The sequence below is a fragment of the Daphnia pulex genome, chromosome 6, assembly GCF_021134715.1.
Source record: "Daphnia pulex isolate KAP4 chromosome 6, ASM2113471v1".
NCBI classification, from domain to species: Eukaryota; Metazoa; Arthropoda; class Branchiopoda; order Diplostraca; family Daphniidae; genus Daphnia; species Daphnia pulex.
In genome coordinates, this window is record NC_060022.1 from 2,175,831 (window position 1) to 2,191,151 (window position 15,321).

The window sequence follows — 15,321 nt, forward strand, 5'->3', positions numbered from 1 at the left end:
AGTTTCATAAGTTCATAAGTTGGCAGCAGTGCTTCATAGTTTCTACGTTCTTACGAGAGTTCGTCTGCACTCTGCACAGCGCTGCACAGCAGGCTGCGGCTTCCCAAATGACAAATTCGAAGTTTCTTTTTAAAAAATGCACATCTGCCGTAGCTCGTAGGTTTTTTCCCAATTGAAGAACAAGTACCTGATGAGTGATTAAGTGAATTTGGTCATTCAACTGCAGTTTCAAGTTAAAGTTACTGCTGAAGCTAGGTATTCTCGGTTTGCTTATCTTGTTCGTGGCAATGATCTTGTGGCCTGAAACAGCTCTACATCTTTCCAAAATGTCGTCTCTTGCTGCATGTACCGGGTGTACGATTCGTCACATGCAGAAATACTTCAGAACAGTTAGTGATTTTATTGATCAAAATTTTAGCCCTAAGGTTACACAAATTTATTTAAAGACCTTTTTTCTGATAGTAATTGAGTTTTTATTTTTCTATTAACAGCCTGGTGAAGTCTGAGCTTCTTCATTGCAGTCTACTGTGCAAATGGATTTGTTGCAGCTAGCTGGCGAAAGGTGTTTCTCTTGCAGACTTGCTACCTGTACCAGATGTAGCTTTTGTCACATGCAGAAACACTTCAGAACAATTTAAAGTAAGTAAGTTGATCAACTTTATTACAGTAAGGCTTTACTTTATTGATTTCTAGCTCTTTGCTTTACATCTGTTGAATTTTCAGTTAAGACTGTTGCAAAAGCTTGCCAACTGTTGATTTCTTTGTTACATTTACAAGAGTAATTCTGACGGATTGCTAGTTTAACTGCTTCTATTATTTTCTTATGTTACACATCACTTTGTTTTCTGACAGTAATTGAGTTTTTTTTTCCCCCGAGTAGGATTCAAATGCACAGCCTCCTGAGGTCTGAGCCTCTTTTTTGCAGTCCATCGTGTAAATGAATTTGTTCAGACAGCTAGTGAATGGTGTGGTGAGCTGTTGCATGCAGGCTGTGGTGCTGGTGTCATTCGTTGATTTAACTATGGACCGTTCAGTCGTTTGTTTATCGTAAGAAATCTGTCCCTTGTCGTAGGTGTGTAAAATTGTGTCGACTAGGCGGCAAAGTAGGTTAGCATTTAGTTCTTCATGTCGAAGACAAGTCAACAAGTGGCATCTTATTTTGTGCTTCTTTATAAGTGGCTTTTGTGGAAAGTACTTGTAAAGAGTTTAAACTTTTGTTGATGAAACAGCATAACAGAAATTCCTTTTGCCTTTTGAAAAGGTGAAGTGAAATCTTGATGATCTTTGATCATCTTCTTGATTATTTTTTCTCTAGTTTAGTGTACATTTCAAGTAAATCATTATTGGTATATTTTTATACAATTCAAATTTTTTTTTTGTGGTTTTGCTTTGCAGATTTCATGATCGGTTTTGTGTTTGAGCTGTTTATGTATGCTGCATGGGGATGGGGTACAGTGGTTATGCAGTCATTTTCCAGTTGAGAGATGCGCTGAAATGAAGCTCGTGCAGACTTGCAGTTGAAAATCATTCTTTAAAGTTTAAAGTGTCGTTTGCCCATGTTGGTGTCCATTCAGTATATTCAGTGTTGTGAAAAATAGTCGATGTTGCCTGATGGCTGCCGGGCTTATTTTATCGGCAGCATTTTGTCGATATGTCGTCTCTTGCTACCTCTATCGCCGTTGAGGTAATGCTTGATGTACAGTCTCATTTAATTATTGACTAAGTTAATACCTCCGTTTTCATTTCAGTTGATTCGTTTGCCGCCGTTCCTTAGACTTGATCCACCGTTGAAACTAAGAAGACGTTGCTGAAATTCAAGATTGATTAATAAGTTATGTATATAAATTACAAGTGCATAATCTGGGCTCCCTTCTTCAGTGGCCCCGTTTCCCTAAATAACCACTAACCAACGCCCGCCGGTGGTCACTCACTCGCTGTGAAACCAGGAGGAGGGGAGGGCTCTGGTCGAACGGGGACTTGGAAGGCGCATGATCCGATGAAAACTTTTGGAGGGTCATGAGTCTAACCCGGAAGCCTAGTATGACTACATCTCCCCAGTAAAACTTGCCTCGTACTTCTCTCTTCTTCTCGGTCCAGATAAATATCTCTGGGGGCCGTAGACATGTCCTATATCAGCATGTGCGAGTTAAACAATGCAACCCACTACCCAATGAAACAAAAAGCCATGGTTTAGTTTTGCGCAAATCTCCGTCAGTCAAGTTACAAATTTTTCTAATTCAACAACTCGTGTAGAATTTTTGCATCTAGTCTATTAGTGCAAATCGCGATTCCATGTGTTTGGTAGTTAAGAAAATGGTTGTTTAAAAAACAAACAATGGGATGTTCTGAAGCCAAAAAAACTCACCATTGTTTGTTTTTTAAACAACCATCTTCTCAACTACCAAACACATAGGATCGCTATTTGCACCAGTAGACTAGATGCAAAATTCGACAGAAGTTGTTGAGTTAGAAAAATTTGTAACTTGACTGACGCAGATTTCCGCAAAACTAAACCATTGCTTTTTGTCTCATTACCGCAGCGGTGGTGGCGGGTTGCGTTTAACTCGCACAGTAGAAAAACGTCTTGAACCGGGCGCGCTGTTTATTAAATTTTTGAACATTTTAAAAAGAAAATAAAAAAATTGGTTCATATAATATATTTATTTTTATTTATTATAGATATTACATGGTTAAGGTTTAACATTGGTTTATAAGGTTAAGGGTATAAATTTAAGGGATGGTAGGTGTATGTTTTCGGGGTTGGAAGGATTGGAAGGTTTACGTTTGTGGGGTTTGGAGATTAATTGGTAGGGATACATTTGTAGGGTTATAGATTAACTGAAATTTTATCCCAACAAGAAATATCCTCCCTCCCCCCTCCAACATCCTCCACTTTCCTTTCCCAATCCCGGAAACATGTTTATTATTTGTTGACATATAAACATCCCATATTTGTTTTTGTTGCTTCTGAACTTATTAACGGTAAACTGCATAGTCACGATGACAATTTAACAATATAATGATGCAATTTCGGTAACACGAAACCAGCACCAAGGAACGGCTAATTGAATTTGATGTAGAAAGCTCTTTCACCAGCATAGGCTGCAACAACGTGCTACATCGGACTGCAACTACGCGAACAAAAATGCCAAACCTATAACCATATTGAAATGAATTAATCTTCAGCATCAATGGAAATGCTGTCAATGAAAAGACGAATAAATGTCACTTTATGTTATTTACAGGAGTTAAAGCCCTCAGCTGGCTGCGTCAAATCCATGTGTAAGTTGGGCAGCAACAAAGAAGCTCAAACTCCACCAGGGTGTTAATCCTATTTTCAAAAAAACACAATTACTATCAAGCAACAATTTCTCAAATGACTAAACAAAAATGATCAAAGTTAAGTTATATCACGAAATCCTTCAGAATAAATGTTGCAAAGGAATGTACAGTTGGCAAGCTTTTCCAAGGTTCAATTTCTACAACTTAAATTGGTTGAAGAGATAGGCACCAACTAAATCTGTAGTCTCACAGTTAGAAAGTTGAACATTATATTTACCTGAATTGTTCTGAAGTGTTTCTGACAAACGTGAAGCTGGTACAGGAAAAAGAGACGACATTTTGGCAGAATGTTCAGCTGCTCAGGCCACATGATCAGATGAAATTGCCATGTAGAAATTATAGGCTGTTGCTTGTTAGTTGCAACAGCAATTACATAAACCTTTAACCAAAATGAAATGAAATTAATCTTTTAAATAATCAAATAATCAATAAAAAATAATCAAATATCATTCAACTAAGCAATCCAACAGAATTACTTTTAAAAATATTACACAAGAAATCGACAGTTGGCAAGCAAAACGACAAGGCAAGTTGAAAGAGTCTTAACTGAAAAGTCAACAGAAATAAAGCAAAGAACTAGTCAACAACAAAGTAAATTGTAGCCTTACTTTAAAAAAGTTTTCCAACATAATTACTTCAATGCCTGTAACGAAAGCTACAACTGGTACAGGTAGCAAGCCTGCAACTGCAAGAGGAACACCTTTCGCGGTTTCACCAGCTAGCTGCAACAAATCCATGTGCACATTGGACTGCAATGAAGAAGCTCAGATTTCACCATGCTGTTAATAGAAAAATAAAAGCTAAAATACTGTAAAAAAAATAAGGTCATAAAATAACTAAATGTGTAACTTACAGTTAAAAAGTTGACCAACATAATCACTTTTATTGTTCTGAAGTATTTCTGTATCACTGCATGTGACGAAACGTACAGCCGGTACGGACAACAAGAGACGACATTTTGGGAAAATGCCATATGATCAGATGAAATTGCCAAATATAAATTGTAGGCTATGTTATCTGTAAAGTTCACCACACAATAAATTTACATCTAATAACCTTAAAGAATACAAGCAGGAATTACCATTTTTGAGACGAATAAATCCAGGGAAGAAATAATTCTCGAACAGACAAACAGTTTCTCCAAAAGAAGGCGTTACTTTGCTTGGCATTCACTTGTTAGTTGTTACGCGGTTGTTGGTCGCTCGTCCTCGTCGAATGCCAGCAGCCATTTTGAAAGGGACGCGCAAGGTGCAACATTGCCATTGTCAGTTTTGCAATTCTGTCATGCCAATTTGGCCGCAATTTGGGAACCTATAAATAAAAGATAAAAAATGTCAGCTTGATTATAATTTGTGTCATTCTTTCATCAATGTGCTTGATGTCTATGATTTTTAAGTACAGATCAACACTTTAAATAAATATTCGACTGCAATGAAGAAAGTTCAGTGATATGACAAGTGATCTTACGCATGAAACCACCGATCAATTATCCAATAGAAGATGGAATGAGAGATTGGTCCGTTCTGGGGTTGGTGATCTCCAATACAAACAGCCGATAATTAAGATGAATCCTAATAAAACATGAGAAGAATATACATAAGTTAGCAATACTGTAATAAAGCTAGTGTTAGTTGTTACCTGTATCATTTCGATGGCACATTTAGTAGAATTAAATTTTCGATCAACTGATTAAGAGTCCCAAAAATAGGTTGGGTGATCTCCCTAATAACAAGAATTTACGATTGCCGTTGTCTACGAATTCGATTACAACCTGATTACAACATAATAGGGGAATAAGTTTTCGCTCATTCTATAACCCTGTTAGATCCTCTTTGGCTCTTTCTCGAAGGTGGCGTTTGTCAACTGCTTATGAAAATAAATGGAAATATTCGTTTTGTTGCCTCTCTGCTCAGACAGGCAATAAAAAAAACCTGGCGCACCAAACTTTTAGTACATGTTATTTAATATTTAAATACGCTACATTTACCGACTGTAATAACGGTCAAACGTCCCCTCAGACTTTTAATAGTTGGACGTTTCAAAATAAAACTTATCCTCCAAATTATTAACTACATTTGGTGAATTACCGTAGTTTACGTACAGTATCAAAAATTGATACGCAATACTTTCAAATTACACATCTCCAGCTCCAAAAGGAAGAGCTTCTGTATAATAAATATTCAAATTCAATTAATTCTACAAAAACTTTTTTTCGCAAGACATTATCTGGTGCCCTTGCCTCGTGCGCGTATGTGCCGGTGTGGCTCTATACGGTCCCTCTTTGTCAATGGATAGTTACTGGTTTACTTCCAGTCTGAAAACTTCGAACTCGAGTTCCGCCACTAGAGTTTCGCCCCCCTCTTCACTTGCCGTCAATTTGTCTCTCCTATATTTGCATAATTTGATTAGGTAGCGGCAGCCAGAAGCTCCGACTGTTCACAAATTTCTTGTTATGTCGAGGGAAACGGAGAATTGAGATGAAAGATACACAGCTGGAGGATTTAATAAACTAGCGGTCCGTATTTAGACACAGAAACTACAGTCGAATAGGGCAGCAGCATATTGGAAGCGATCATCATTCATCGCCTTAAGTTTCGAATCACGCCCCCGTGATCCTGCAGGATATATGGAAGTATGGAGCTAGTACACAACCCAGTATAGCAGTAGCCTATGACTTTTAGAGTGTATGACAGTTTCAGGATTTCGAGTACGTATACGATTGCTGCAGAAGTTTCTTATGATGTTGAAATATAGTTCGATATTCGATTTTCTGTACTATCTCGTCAGAGCTTTCTCGGCTCTGACTGCGCCATAGGATTTAGAGGTTTTCCGACAATACACGATCAATGGGCACAACGCAGCAGCAGCAGTGTAAAAAACTTTCTGCGGCGGACTGTATATTCCTTATAGAGTCGATGTACTCACTGTATACTACTCCCTAATACTTTACACGTTCCATCAAAGAGTTCGACTCGGATCGGATAGCATATAGGTTACGGTGCGGAGTTTACGGAATAAGGCGTGCATGCTGCTGGAGTTGGAAGCATTTTATTTATCGCCACAGAGGAATATACTCAGACTGTACGGTGCAGTGTACGTAGTTATATTTTGTCACATAAAACTGCTGTTTATTACACTCGGCAACTTTATAAATGCCTAATGGCAAGCCTATAATGGTATCAGCCAAGAGACTTTTGCTCGACAGTGTTATATGTCTCATATACCCGCTATAAAGTTGTATATCTAGTAGACCGATGCGATACTTTTGCATTTCAGACAACGAATCGCAATTAAGTTTTGTGGCCTAGAGAAATTTGTCAGGTGTGTTTATTGCGCGCTTATTGATTTAAAAATGCAATTTGATCTTATATACGCTGTATAACCAACGTTATTTTTATTTTAGAGACATGCACAGTAGGTAGTAGCCTATAATGTCGGCAATAATAAAATTCTGAAATGTATTCGTTGAATTATACTGCATTTGAATTTGGTGTTTGCAAATAAAAATGCGCTTGGTAGTAGCTAGTATATCGTATACGATCGATGAACGAAATAAGGAAATGCATGAATTCAAACAAACAACAGCTGCCATATGTTGAGTTTCACTGGCCCCAAAGTGTGTCAACAATACCATTTTAATGCTAATCAGCTATTCCTTGCATTGCTAAACCGACAAAGGAAAGAGAGACGATGCATTTACGCTGCTGAGTTTACGGAATAAGTTGTCGGAGGGGAAATCACGCTAAATTTCTAATGACGTGTGATTATCTTTGAGAAGGTAATCGTTCAGCTAATTTGATACTTCAGCACAGGACTGGGCTGTAATGGCAAATAAACCTCTTTCTTTTATTTCAAGCTTAGCGATTCGTGGGTGGTACGACAACAGGCGAAATTTTAACCTAAATAAACAGAAAATCGGTAGAAAAAAAGCCGAAAAAAAGGCTCTGACTCTGATCTTTGATTCGCTAAACGTTTAGCTGAAGCCGCAATAGTAGCAGAAGTATTGCTTTCAAAGCATGTTAGCTTATAGCCTACAAGTTTCTGTACAAATCCTTCCTTTCTAGTTCTATCTCAAATAAAACATGAACAAAGCAAAGAAAAGAAAATTTGAGTTTGGAAATAAGGGCGAATAATAGTTCAGTAAGAAAGGAACGATGAGAACACGAACAGAACGTATAATAGGGCCAAAAGGTGCGGTTTTTGTTTGTGAGGATTATGTGGAAGAGCAAAACATCGTTTCCCCTTCGTTTCTTGTTTTGGTCTCCCAGCATTACATAAAAGAGTTGGCGAACGTTCTGTACGAACCACACATACAAAAGCGAAGAGGAAAACTGACGAGAAAATATTCCACAGCACTGCATCTTTAGAAATTTGAAATAAGCGGATTTTCAGTACGTTTGTTCAATTATCAAGCTACTCGTTAAATCGCTTTTTGTTACTGAGAGCTCAATAAGGACTTCCAAAACCTTGTCACTGCATTCAGCATCAAGGTCTGTGGGTCTGTGTGTGTGTGATAAAGGACAAAATTTAAAACATTTTGGTATATTATTTGCGCCCACAGTTAGGCATCAGTTGTAGTAACGTCTCCAGCCTGATGTGTAATTACAGCCCCGATAGAGTTTGTCTACGAACATACTCGATGGGCACAGTGAGAAAATGAGTGGACGCCACTGCTGAGGAAGCGGAGTAGAACGGTGGAAAAAAGGCGTTGCTGGCGGGTCGCAATCATTCTTCAGAATGGCTCGGAAACAACTTGCACAAACCCAAGGCAACTTTTTCGTCCTCTTGTCGGCCTCGCATATACGCAAGCCTCGGGATGTTGTTCAATTCGACCGTGGACGAGATACGTTGCCTCTATCTCTACTCGTGTAAGATGTATACGCTCTCCCTTTCGCATGGACTTGGAAAACTTTTCGGTGTGGACTTTATTTTCCGTTTCTCCCTTCCCACCAAACAGCCACTCTATCCCATCCAATCCGCACTTATTTCAGTTGACTCGGTGGTCCTGCCCAATTAAGCAAGCCCTTGCAAATAAATTAAAGATAAACGTACAGTATAAGGCGGCCATCACTGATGGTAGTGGTGCGGTCGTATACCGGTCGCATAGTTACGGGCTAGCTACGAAACGTGACCAAACTTTGATGATGTTCATTTCAAAGTCCCTGATTCACTGCTGTACAGCAAGTTCGCCAACTCGCGTTTACTATTACTACACACACACACTCAGCAAACAGTGGCAGATTGCTGGGCTTCATATATAGCACGACGGAAATACAATGACAACAAATTGTGTACGTGTAGCTTTTTGACGTACACTTTTCACGATTTATAGTTTTTACTTGAAATCATGTTTTCAAATGAAATTTTTATTGCAGGATGGAATTAAAAATTCCATTCAGTTTTTCAGAACGCCGATAAGAGGAGGTGCCGGAATGGCGACAAGTCCTTCTTAGTCAAAAAATTTTCTAGTTGCCCTTTACTTAAGCGTTTAAAAGTTCAAATATTTGTGACCCACAGAAAACGTTGGGAGGTAAAAAAAACGGGCCTGATCTGTACAGTCGAGCAACCACTTCTATTGGTTATTTTAATGAACCCTTACTAAGTAAAAAAATCGGCAAGAGAAAACAGTTCCAGCAGTCAACCGCCTAGCCCAGGAATAATCGTACTCCGTAAAGATTTATAATCAACGCCAAAAAATAGTCAAAAGGGAAAGAGTAGACCTAAATTGTTCCTACCTTCAAGCCCGGGACATCCACAGCCAGGAATCCAAAAGGGCTCCGTAGAAAAAGTTGAATCCACCAGGCAGGATAGGAAAAAGGGCGTCGCTCGTGAATACCCCCACACTCGCATGGGTGTACGCGAGCACATTTAAAGAAAGTGGAAGAAGAGATCCGGTAACTTGGTCGACATCGGTAGTTTCTCCAATAAGACGGGATGCTGTGTATCTAAATAAAAATTTGTAAAAATGGATTACGAAAAATATTGGCAGAAACAGCAATTAAGGAAAAATTGAAAATGACAGTGGGTAAACCCTATTTGTTAATAAATGGAAGAACTTAAGGTTTTTGTGTAATACACTGCATTTATGCAAGTCATACATAATTAAAATATCTAGCAGGTCACATTTACAAAAGTAAAACGAAAATCATTACCCAGCAAACGATGATACTGAGATTGCAGTGATGGCAGCTCAATATCATCACAAGCAAAACTTGCATATGTTGTTGTTGTGATGGCTGCCACGGATCTCAAATCTGCACAAAGAAAAAGGTTACATAACATGCCAACATTAACAAACTGCCATGCATCGACTAGGGGCTTACATGATAAATGCTAGTCAGGAACTAACATTTCCCAAATTTTGAACAGATTAACTCTACTATTTAAGCTACCATGAATCATTCTTTATTCGCATTTTTAGTTTTATCGGTTTTATTTACCTTCCAAACAGCATGAGTGGAGAGAATGGAGAGACACCATGGTTCACAATTTCACATGACGACCACTTTTTTTGTAATGGTATTTGATGTGCTTTTCGTGCAGCTACATAGCACATGAGCATGGCGTAAGTTTCCAAGTAATGTGTTCTTTCCGTTTTCTTTGTTAAATTAAACTTCGTCTCTTTTTCGAATTTTTTTTGCAAACCAAACGAAAGCAGCAGACGACACATGTTTCCCTCTTGGTTTCCAAATTTTGGCGGGTGGTGGGAGGCGGGAAGGGTAAATTTTTAATATCGATATCTTAGCAGTTAAGCGTGGTTAATTAGAATATTTGTGTCGTCTGCTCATACTTTATTTCACAGTTTCGAAAAAACAAAAAGAGACAAAGTTTCAGATATTTTTGATTATAGAAAAGTGAACGGAGGACTGGTTTGGATTGGAAACGTGTACGTGGCTGCAAGAGAAATAGCAGAACAAATTAAAATGTGGTCGTCGTGTGGTTATGATGTCGTGACTCTCCATGCTCTCCACTCCATGCTTTCCTCAGGTAAATAAAACTATAAAAACGTGAATGGAATGATTTTGAGAGCTTATGCAGAAGAGTTAAACCTGAACCTGTTCCAAATATGTGAAATGTTGGTGCCCAATAACTACAGTGACTAGCATTTATCATGTATGCTCATTGTCGATGGATTGGCAGAGTTTGTTTGCTCTATACAACCTTTACCTTGCATTCAGGGTATTACCGGGTATTACATTTAAATCTTAAGTAATCCTGTTTATTAACAATAAGAGGGTTACCCACTGTCTTCTTTCTAGCTTTTTATTACTTGTTGTCTCTGCAATATTTTTTCGTAACCCATTGTTTTTCTTTTTCTTTAGATAAACATCTCCTAGACTAATTTGGAAAACTCTGTCCTCGTGTACACCCATGTGAGTGTGGGGGTATTCACGAGGACACCCTTTTTCCTATCCTGCCTGGTGGATTCAACTTTTAAACGGATGGATGAGCACTTGTGGATGCCTGGCTGTGGATGTCCCGGGCTTAAAGGTAGGACAATTGTCTCTATTCTTCCTTTTTTAAAAACTATATGATGGCGTTGGTTATAAAATGTTACGGGGTACGATTATTCCTGAGCAAGGCACTTGACTGGAACTTAAATAACTCATTTGAAGAGCGACTCGTCAGGCTTGTTTTAAACCTCACAACTTTGTCTCCAGGCAAACAATCAAATTGAAAAAAATTGTTCAAAAAACACTTGAAACAATGTGCAAAGTCTATTCAATTGTATGTCCAAGAGGGACCTGCTGCCCTACCGGCACCTCCTCGTCTTCTAATTACCTATGCTTTAGATATCGATAGCAAATTTTAGTATTTAATAAGTTCGTCTCATCAAGTACACTGAGCCCCCTATACCATACAAGAAAAAAGTAAAAAATTTGCACGAAACTTCTAAATAATTACTTTTAGTTTAAACCGAAATCGCCACAATAAAACCCTCCAAGCTTTAAACGAAGAAGCCATGTTCATCTGATAGATTTGAATCGCAACTTTCAAAACAGGTTTTCTGCCCAAATGTTTGTTTCTATGACTGCAGATGAATGGATTTGTACCTAGCCATCGGCGAAGTATTATAAGAAAATTTTTGCCATCCCAATTTGAATAATTATTCCTGAACACTATCCACCACTGCTATTGACGAGTGTGTGCAGCGAATAATAAAGCCCAAAGCAGCATCCATAAATATACAGCCACTAAATATTGAAATTGTTTTTTCGCAGCTAATATAGTTAACGTTCTTATTATAGTTTTTGCAGTCTAAAAGCCCTTTCCCCTACGGTTCAGCGATAATCACATCTCATCCGGCAATAGAATAACATCATCAGCGATTGCCGGTAGCACGTATAAGAAGAGAACCAATCAAGAAACTTTTTTTCTTCTTTCATTCCTTTTGTCAGCATAGTCAGCGCGTTCGTTTGATTTTCATCGGCACGTCTGCTGGTGTAAGATTCTATTAGGATTATTCTGCATTTACATTATCCTTCGGACACGTTTGTTTATTTTCAATTTCATTCCCGATCTTTCACTGCAAAATAGTAATGCAATCTAATGTTGTTTTGCATAGTCAATTTTTTTCGGAGATTGCGTTACTTTCTATCCCGCATCGATTTCATCTTGACCTATACATTTCAAGTTGCTGACCATCCGAGTAAATTCATTTCTTACACTTTACCGAATACCATCGTAATGACGATGCCGATTTGACACAATTTATGGGCGGCCCGGGCTTTCCGGTCGTAAAGCACCGGATTTCCCCATGCAGATGCCATCATATCTCATCTTTCGGTTCGCTTTTATTTCCCTTTCCCAATATTGTTTATGTTGTTGCATCACCGTATGTCAAAACATCTTGTCTTTTTTTTTTAAAAGAGTGCAGCTGTAAAGCAGATTTTTACTTTGTACTAACGAAGAAATTCTCTTCCGAAAATCAACCAGTCTGCCCTTGACTATTTAACCAAGGAGAAACAGCCTTGATCGCACGTGTTTCGTTTTTGAGACGATCGCCGACGGAAGTTTTGTTGCCCATAAAAAAACCTGTCGGGAAGTTTTGATAGCAGATCCATCAGCCTCATCTCAGTTTCAGCCAAAGGATGTTAGAGCTATCATTTTCTTTTATCCGTTGGTAAAAATGGCAAACATTTTGATCGAGTTCCATTCTATAAGGCAATCCGAGTGTCTCTTAACCCCAAATCCGCCGTTCAACCTGTTTCCCCGATAAGTTTTCTTTTTCATCAATATGGTAGATGATTGTGATCCTGAATTTCTGAATTCCGGCCAGCTCTCATCTCCTTGTCTCTTCTGAAATATCATTCGGTACACGCGGGGTTCATTCTTCTGGGTGGTGGTCAAAGAACTCGGACAATTTCCTACATCCAACATCGCAATGATGAGCTCAGTAAAATATTATAACCCAATTTCAAGTTGCATTAAATCCTGATTCAAGAATTGCCAAGAATGATCTGCAGAGGGAAAGCTAGCTTAGTATTCATCGTTGCATAATGAGTTAATGATAGTAATATCGGATGAAATAAAAGAATAAAAAAAGCTAATAACTATAATTCATCATCAAGTCACGTGGACTGTATATTACCTCCTTGCAACAACTATCAATTGCTCAGCACGATGAAGCTTCTCTTAGAGTATTCATTAGCGAATTTTCTTTTTCGGTGTACACAGACCAGTACTTTGATCAAGGCAATCTGTCATTACTCACCACACTGGCCAAAAGTGTCTACATAAATCGATTGCAGGTGTGAAATCGACGGGTTTTCCTGTGCATATGTAATTAACATAAGCGTTCCCACTTTTCCCATCAGACGAAAGAGCTGGACGATAGTTTATGGATGCAGGATATAGGCTTGGAGATATAAATCCTCGGGCAGTCGAGACAGGTTATTCAACCAGCTGTGTGTGTAGCATTGAAAGACATTAGCAATTGCGCACCTTATTCGTCTGGACAAATATACACAGCAGAGAAACGTGTGCCAACAAAAACAAGCCCGGAAAATTTCAGCATCTATACAATGCGTAGGTAAAATTGTCAGATATAAGAGGTCATCGAGTCAAGCGCTCACAAAGAGAAACCCGATAAACCTTGTTTTCCGTCAGCCGTCAAACATGTATACTTTACATGTCATTTCTTGTTGGCTTTTATTTTTCTTATTCGGCTTCGCTCCGACTCCGCTGCAATGAAAAGAGCGTGTCCTGACAGGCCTTTTTCTTCTTTTGACACTGGTATGTCTGTTTTATTATCGGCTCTAGACGAAATAACCCCCCAAAAAAATTCCCTTCAAAAGATATTTTCACTTTACAACTCTCGATATTATTTTTTCAATTTCTTTTTAAAGGGGTATATACGGCGCATATCATATAAGTATAGAATTTTTCGAGTTACTATCTTTTTGGAAATTTCAAATACATCGAATACCGGAAACAACATATCACATTTTGGCTTACAACTCTCTATTTTGGTGTCGTCGTTGTTCATTACACATTCCTTGATGTCGTGTACGTCACCGTTCGCGTTCACTGATTTGTTGTTGGCCAGTCAATGGTATTACACCCACTGCAGCAGCATTGTTCCACTTGGCGCATCTCGTTTTTCTTTTTCCTCTCCAGTCAGTCGGTCGTGGTGCGGCGCTGCTTTTCTTTCTTACATATCCTATATTCGTGCGCCTTTTACACACGGACGGTTATATACTACACACACACTCTACTATATACTATACGACGACTGTATAGTACTATGAAAGATTCCGCCCCGCCCCTATGCACAAGCCCTTCTCTCTTTTTTCTTCTCTCTTCACCACTCGCTGCTGCTGCTGGGCTTTCAGTCTCGCGCTGGTTGTCAGCCACTTCGGATGCATATTCTATGCTGTGCTCTCGTGTCTTGTTTTTTTCACTTTCGATTAATTCATGCGCCGTGATGAGAAATGCCTGTGCGTCATCAGTTCTCTTTCAAGGCACGTTGTTGTGATTGAGCCGCCCGCCATAATAACACAAGAATTTCTGAGTTAGTTTCTAATGTGGACGTAATAAAAAGTTTATCGGCGAAAGTTGACTGGACCAAAAGTGTGGGGCGGATTATTAACTTTGATTCGTCAAGTTGCTTGAGTGGGGAAGAAGATATATAGAGAACTAACTCGTGGTTCAAAATCTGTGATGAAAGTGCGTAGACTGCTGGCAATAAAGTTGCCGTTAACGGGTCAACGCCATCGCAGCAGCAGCAGCTGATGCCCCCGTAAAGCGCCAAGGTAGAGAGAAAGTGAACGAGAGGGGTCCTTGTGTGTGTTGTTGTTGTCTAGCGTAAGTTATTGTTGTTGATGATAGTGGCAGCTTGCCTAATCAGAGAGCGCTATTATCGCCAGCGTTTGCTGTATAAGAAAACGGAAATGGCGCAAGAGCAGTTTTCAGGGCAGACCTGGATCGCGGTGCTGGCCTTTCAAATAGATGCAACATCTGCCAAAAGATTATTTTTAATATTTTTTTTCCCATTTGGAAATCTCTCGGCACTGTGAAAACGACTGAAATTATTATGGGTATACTGGAACAACTAGCTATTTTGTATATCTCCAGCATAGCTCAACAACAACAACTTATTATTCCGAAAAAAATAATAGAATTATGCAAAATAATGTAATCTATAAATGGCTGGATCGAATGTGCTGTAATTTGCCATTCAGGCGCCCGTTGTTCACGTGCAAAAGTTATTCAGAGTGTTGTGATCTTTTAGCCGATAAATCATCGTTCGGCAGGCGCGTTATTTGGCTGGCCTTTTTTTTTCTTTTATAATATCAAATTCTTCAAAACTCTCCGCCTTTTGGTTAAATTATTATTTATCGCTCACGGTTTCTTTTTTCTTTCTTTTATAGGCAGGAAACAGCATACATATATAGCTGCATGGTCGTATCTTTCATTCTACAATTCTTTGTCGCCGGTTGCGGTAAGCTTTTATATATTTTCTTTTTTTTATTTCTT

The 15,321-nt window shown here is 38.8% G+C and overlaps 1 protein-coding gene and 2 long non-coding RNA genes across 17 annotated transcripts in view; 2 read left to right on the forward strand and 1 right to left on the reverse strand.

The window, feature by feature from the left end:
• Positions 1–87: 87 nt before the first annotated feature.
• On the forward strand, positions 88–1,916 carry LOC124196378. Of its 6 annotated transcripts, none has more exons than XR_006875679.1 (6): positions 88–255; positions 375–425; positions 492–639; positions 881–1,047; positions 1,396–1,684; positions 1,749–1,916. It is a non-coding gene; the product is annotated as an uncharacterized LOC124196378 (long non-coding RNA). The 6 variants fall into 6 exon arrangements; XR_006875680.1 differs by having other exon boundaries at positions 375–389; XR_006875677.1 differs by having other exon boundaries at positions 88–425.
• A 976-nt stretch (positions 1,917–2,892) lies between these two features.
• Positions 2,893–4,583, reverse strand: LOC124196376. 5 transcript variants are annotated; one of them, XR_006875671.1, is made up of 6 exons: positions 4,424–4,583; positions 4,196–4,359; positions 3,951–4,142; positions 3,560–3,721; positions 3,244–3,331; positions 2,893–3,154 (listed from the first exon to the last, which is right to left on the reverse strand). It is a non-coding gene; the product is annotated as an uncharacterized LOC124196376 (long non-coding RNA). The 5 variants fall into 5 exon arrangements; XR_006875673.1 differs by having other exon boundaries at positions 3,951–4,121; positions 4,223–4,359; positions 4,424–4,582; XR_006875672.1 differs by having other exon boundaries at positions 3,978–4,121; positions 4,424–4,582.
• A 9,606-nt stretch (positions 4,584–14,189) lies between these two features.
• LOC124196373 overlaps positions 14,190–15,321 on the forward strand; it is a 30,116-nt gene continuing 28,984 nt past the window's right edge. For 5 of the 6 annotated variants that reach the window (XM_046591424.1, XM_046591425.1, XM_046591422.1 and 2 more), the window contains exons 1-2: positions 14,190–14,597; positions 15,216–15,286. The gene's annotated coding sequence lies outside the window, so the exon portion shown is untranslated. Of the gene's footprint in view, positions 14,650–15,215; positions 15,287–15,321 lie in introns of all 6 variants that reach the window. The other variant, XM_046591423.1, reaches the window with a different exon arrangement.